This window comes from Triticum aestivum, chromosome 5A (assembly GCF_018294505.1).
Source record: "Triticum aestivum cultivar Chinese Spring chromosome 5A, IWGSC CS RefSeq v2.1, whole genome shotgun sequence".
Classification (NCBI taxonomy): Eukaryota; Viridiplantae; Streptophyta; class Magnoliopsida; order Poales; family Poaceae; genus Triticum; species Triticum aestivum.
This window is the reverse complement of record NC_057806.1, coordinates 204,303,727-204,309,315: the sequence shown is the minus strand read 5'-3', so window position 1 is coordinate 204,309,315 and position 5,589 is coordinate 204,303,727. Positions and strand designations below refer to the sequence as shown.

The 5,589-nt window shown below is 49.9% G+C and overlaps 1 long non-coding RNA gene across 2 annotated transcripts; it reads right to left on the bottom strand.

The window, feature by feature from the left end:
• Positions 1 to 1,064: 1,064 nt before the first annotated feature.
• On the bottom strand, positions 1,065 to 5,042 carry LOC123102790 (uncharacterized). Of its 2 annotated transcripts, none has more exons than XR_006449363.1 (3): positions 4,338 to 5,042; positions 4,018 to 4,257; positions 1,065 to 2,547 (listed from the first exon to the last, which is right to left on the bottom strand). It is a non-coding gene; the product is annotated as an uncharacterized lncRNA (long non-coding RNA). The 2 variants fall into 2 exon arrangements; XR_006449362.1 differs by lacking the exon at positions 1,065 to 2,547 and adding an exon at positions 3,088 to 3,249.
• Between the last annotated feature and the right edge of the window lie 547 nt (positions 5,043 to 5,589).

Here is a 5,589-nt window from a genome sequence, read left to right as displayed (position 1 = left end):
GTATTACGGTGGGTGAACAAATTACTGCTGAGCAATTGATAGAAAAGCGCATAATTATGAGAATATCTAGACATGATTATGAAATATAGGCATCACGTCCGTGTTAAGGAGACCGAAATGATTCCGCATCTACTAATATTACTCGACACATCGACCGCTATCTAGCATGCATCTAGAGTATTAAGTTCATATGAATAGAGTAATGCTTTAGGCAAGATGACATGATGTAGAGGGATAAACTCAAGAAATATGATATAAACCCCATCTTTTTATACTCGATGGCAACAATACAATGCGTGCCTTGCTGCCACTACTGTCACTGGGAAAGGACACCGCAAGATTGAACCCAAAGCTAAGCACTTCTCCCATTGCAAGAAAGATCAATCTAGTAGGCCAAACTAAACCGATAATTCGAAGGGACTTGCAAAGATATCAAATCATGCATATAAGAATTCAGAGAAGAACCAAATATTGTTCATAGAAAAACTTGATCATAAATCCACAATTCATCGGATCTCGGCAAACACACCGCAAAAGAATATTACATCGAATAGATCTCCAAGAACATCGAGGAGAACTTTGTATTGAAGATCAAAGAGAGAGAATAAGCCATCTAGCTAATAACTATGGACCCGAAGGTCTGTGGTAAACTAATCACACATCATCGGAGAGGCTATGGTGTTGATGTAGAAGCCCTCCATGATCAATTCCCCCTTCGGCAGATCTCCGGAAAAGGCCCCCAGATGGGATCTCACGGGTACAGAAGGTTGCAGCGGTGGAGAAGTGGTTTCGTTGCTCTCCTGGATGTTTTTAGGGTATAAGAATATATATAGGCGAAAGAAGTATGTCTGTGGAGCTACAAGGCGCCCACGAGGGTGGGGGCGCGCCCTCCTACCTCGTGGCCACCTCGTTGCGTCTCTGACTTCCACCCCAAGTCTCCTGGATTGTGTTTGTTCCAAGAAAGATCCTCACGAAGGTTTCGTTCCGTTTGGATTCCGTTTGATATTCCTTTTCTGCGAAACAATGAAATAGGCACAAAAACAGAAACTAGCACTGGGCCTCCGGTTAATAGGTTAGTCCCAAAAATAATAAAAAGTGCATATTAAAGCCCATTAAACATCCAAAACAGATAATATATTAGCATGGAACAATAAAAAATTATAGATATGTTGGAGACGTATCAAGGGCGCTGTCTACCCTCCTTAGGACACACCCAAGAAGAAGAAGTTGCTTCGCCAAGGACCTTAGGAGGGCGGGGCGTCCAGCGGCGCTGCCTCAAGCCCTGCGCCCACTGATGGGGTGCCTTCCTCTTTTGCATAGGAAGGCGCGCCCGGCGCCCCTCCAGGATGGGCTCGGGGGCTTTCCTCTGGAGAGCCTCAGACCTGGCCAACGTCTCGAGGGAGGCGCTCGGGCACCATGTGGAGGCATGCTTCAACGCGTGCTTCCATGAGGAAAGCACGGAGCGCAAGGCGCCAGATGCTCAGGAGTTCATCACCAAGGTAATCGAGGAGCTTCAGGAGGCGAGAGCTATGCGGGGCGACTGTCGCCCATCACCCGGTGCAGCTCCCTGCCCCGGCGAGGATAGTGAGCTACGCACCTGCATCAACATCCCTGGGCTCAACAGGACCACGTCTCAGAGGCTCTTCTGGCCGTCCCGCGTTAGCCGGCGTGAGGGTCCCCCTCACAGCTACGTTCCCATGCCTTCCGGTCTCCTGAGCAGGGCTGTCATGCACCAGCGCCACATGTGGGGCATCCTAGCGGCTCAGCAGGCCAGGCACCAGGCGATCCTGGCGGAGACGGCGACGGATTCTCGCGAGCCCCCAGGCCTCCAGAGCCTCCCGAGGTTAAGGGCCTGGGCGACTCATGAGGAGCAACTTCTGCAGCACGCGTCTCCGGCTACTCCAATACCTCTTTAGCAACGGTGCCAGGTGACATCTCTTGGTTTGTTCAGTTGGGGGTGCCCCTCGGGCTGCATCATCCCCAAGCCGTATGGGTCCGTCCTTGTGGCATGCATCCTTCTTGCGTCTATCAGAACTGGCTTTACCTTACTCCATGAGTTGCTTTATGATTATCGTCTGTTTGCCCGGTGCTTCATCGCCATGAAGGTCGTATGCCCTTGTGAGCCGACCCACGACCGCCTCATGATTAAGGACTGGCACGGCATCTGTGCTCAGGTGTAACACCCAAGATGCGATTCTATCCCAATCACGTGATGAATTCATGATTGAGGCACAACCGCATTTCGAGCGCATAGCAAGGTGGATATTATTACACATACCATGTACTGAATAGGTGAGAATACAAGATAAAGGCTTACACTCGCCACAAGCTACATCATGAATACAATAGTTCATCAATACATAGCAATCGTCATACAGAAGAGCAGGATCCGACTACGTATGAAATCAAACGAAATGGAAGAACGACATCCACCCTGCTAGCCCAGGCTCCTCGACCCGGAACCTATCCCTTGATCGAAGAAGAAGAACTCCAAAAGCAATCAAGCCTCGCTCTCACGTGAGATCACCGCATTACCTGTACCTGCAACTGTTGTTGTAGTAATCTGTGAGCCACAAGGACTCAGAAATCCCATTACCATGGGTAGCAAGACTAGCAAACTTCGTGGGAATGGAATGGATAAGTGGTGAGGTCGCATCAAGCGACTAAGCATTTGTATGGTGGCTAACTTACGAGTACAAGAGTGAGATGAGAAACTATGCAATCGGTCGCAAACTAGTAATGATCAAGAAGTGATCCTGAACTACTTACGTTCAAACATAACCCCACCGTGTTCTCTTCTCGACTCACTCGAAAAGAGACCGTCACGGTTACGCACGCAATTGGTGTATTTTATTTCAGGTCTGGTGTCAAGTTCTCTACAACCAGATATTAAAAATTCCCATCTGCCACATAAACGCGGGCACGGCTCTCGGAAGTTTAAACCCTGCAGGGGTGTCCCAACTTAGCCCATGACAAGCTCACGATCTGCGAAGACAATCCTCCATCTCGGGACCCTCCGATCAGACTCGGAATCCCGATGCACAAGACATTTCGACAATGGTAAAACAAGTCTATCAAGACCTCTCGACGTGCCGACACCCTGATAGTAGCCGCGCGTATCTCGTCTCAGTCGTGGGATCCAAGGTGACAGTCATCTTGCCTGAAATCCCGCTAGGAAGAAGACCGAATCCATGAAGTAGACGAACCAACGTACTCGGACGGATCCTCAAAATCGCAACATAACCGGAACTATCAAGGAGAAACGCAACCGGAAAGAAGCAAACAACATAGTAAATGATCATCACATAAACATGGCATGATGCACAATCGAGTGTGATGCATGTCCGGTTTAATGATTCATGGCATGGCAAGGTGCAACAAACAATAAAACAAATTAAGTGCAGCTCAATATGCACAACAATTATTTAGTTCATTCTCGTTTAGCTACTCATCAATATTAAATGTTGGTTAACATGGCAAGAGGTGAAGCATGAGTAAACTACCTGTTTAGGCAAGTTTAAATTAGGCCGGAAATAACAAACAACAATTCCGGAAAATCCTCATATGCATTTTTCGAGTTTGGTACTGTTCTGCCCTAAACCATATTTTATTGTTGATAAACATCCAAAATAAGTGCACCAAGTTAATCTACGCATTTTTCTACCCCATTTACATATGAAGTTTATTTAATTCGGAGCTACGGTTGTTTAGTTAGGAAATAAATTATTTTAGCATGACATTATGCAAAATAAATGCAAACAACAATTTAAATATTTTTAACATGGATGAAAGTGGCAAATTATTAATCTACATAAAATTCTAAGCATTTTACATATGTAAAATATTTTAATCCGATGCATGGTTAATTAGTTATTATATTCATGATGTCTGAGGGGTTTTCTGCAATTCTGTAATTCCTGGAATAATGCTAAATTCGCTGGAACGGGAAAAAACAAGAATGGGCCAAATCTGTCTGGGCCAAATAGCACAGGAGAGGGGTTGGAGGGGGCTGCTCACCCATGGGCTTGGCCCTGTGAGGCAGAGGCGAACTGGGTCGGCTAGGCTGTGCTCGGTCAACGCAGGCGCTGGAGGCGTCGGCACCCTGGTTCGAAGCAGAGGCACTAGCCTCGAACGACGATGGCGGCAGCAGGAACTCCGGCAGGCGACGGGGAGGCCCGCAGGAGGCGGGACGAGCCGGACGACGTGGTTCCCGTCGAAGGGCGCGGTCGGTGGAGATCTCGGGAAACGGACGAGCTCCTATGGGGGAAAACAAGGCCGGCGGTCAGGACGCAAAGAGGAGGAGGCAGAGGCAAGTTTGTGGTGGAGAGGCTGCTCACCTAGGTGACGACGACGACAAGGCCACCAGAGACGTGGGTCAGAGTGAAGGAGAGGTCGGGGAAGCTCCGTGGTGACGCCGGTGAGTTCGGAGGGAGGCGGTCAACGTGGCTGGGATGAGCGGGCGCTTGCTGGATGCGTCGTCGTCCTCGCGCAGCAGAAGCAGGGGAGGCAGTAGCGGGGTCCGGCGTGGGAAACGACGGAGGAGGCACGAATCTGATCGGCGACGAGGCACGGAGGTCGCTGGACGGACCGGAGTCGACTGTACCACGGTTGAGTGCTCCTTTCCATGGCGTCAAGGAAGATAGAGAGGTCATGGAGGAGGAAGAGAGTGCGTGAGGGAAAAGGGAAGGAAGGAAGAGGCTTGGGTCACTGGCCTAGGGCTCTAGCCGACGGCGGGGAAGACGAGCTCCGGCAGCGGCTGTCCATGGCTGGAGCTCAGGGCGGCCATGGCGAAGGGTAGGAGCAGGGGACGGGACTGGCCGGAGAGGAGGCTGGCGGCACAACGCGAGGGGAGGCGTCGAGGAGGACACCGGTGGTTGCCTCAATCCCATCTGGATCGAGCGCTGGGTCAGGGAGGTGGCTGGCTGTGCGGTGGTTGGTCGATGTTGTGATGCGATGGAGAGCAGTGGCTGGTGGATTGGATCTGGGAGGAATAAGGGGATACCGAGGAAGAAAGGTAGGGAATGGACAGGGGTGGCGGCGGCTAGGAGGATCCTTATAAAATAGGAATTTGATCTCGAGTTATACTAATATATATAGCGGATGGGTTAGGTTAGGGGTTATCTCGTCCCTCCGATCATAATCGGACGGTCGAGAATAAATAGGGTAAGAAGTCCAATAAATAGAACGAAGATATTTTAGAGATGTTTGGGGATGATCTAAATCCAACGGTCACGACCGCTTGGATCGAGTTCGGCGAAGTTTCGGACACGCACACAAAGGGGGTTAGGCGGTCATGGTCAAGAGCGAAGCAAAAACCCGATGGGTCTGAAACGGTCAACGAAGCCAAAGCGGTCCGAGGAAAGGTGATGAAGGCAAAGGGAGAAACGGCAACGACGAGCGAATGCAAGTTTTTGAAAAATGATGGCAACAGAGTGCCGATGCAATGTGAATGATGTGATGATGAATGCGACAAACAATAAATCACACGGAGACAACGAAAAACATGGAAGGCGTCTTAAGCATCGGTCTCGTGTCGTTACATCGGGTCCGTCCCTGCAGCGTTGCTAAACCCAAGTGGCTGAGCTCTGG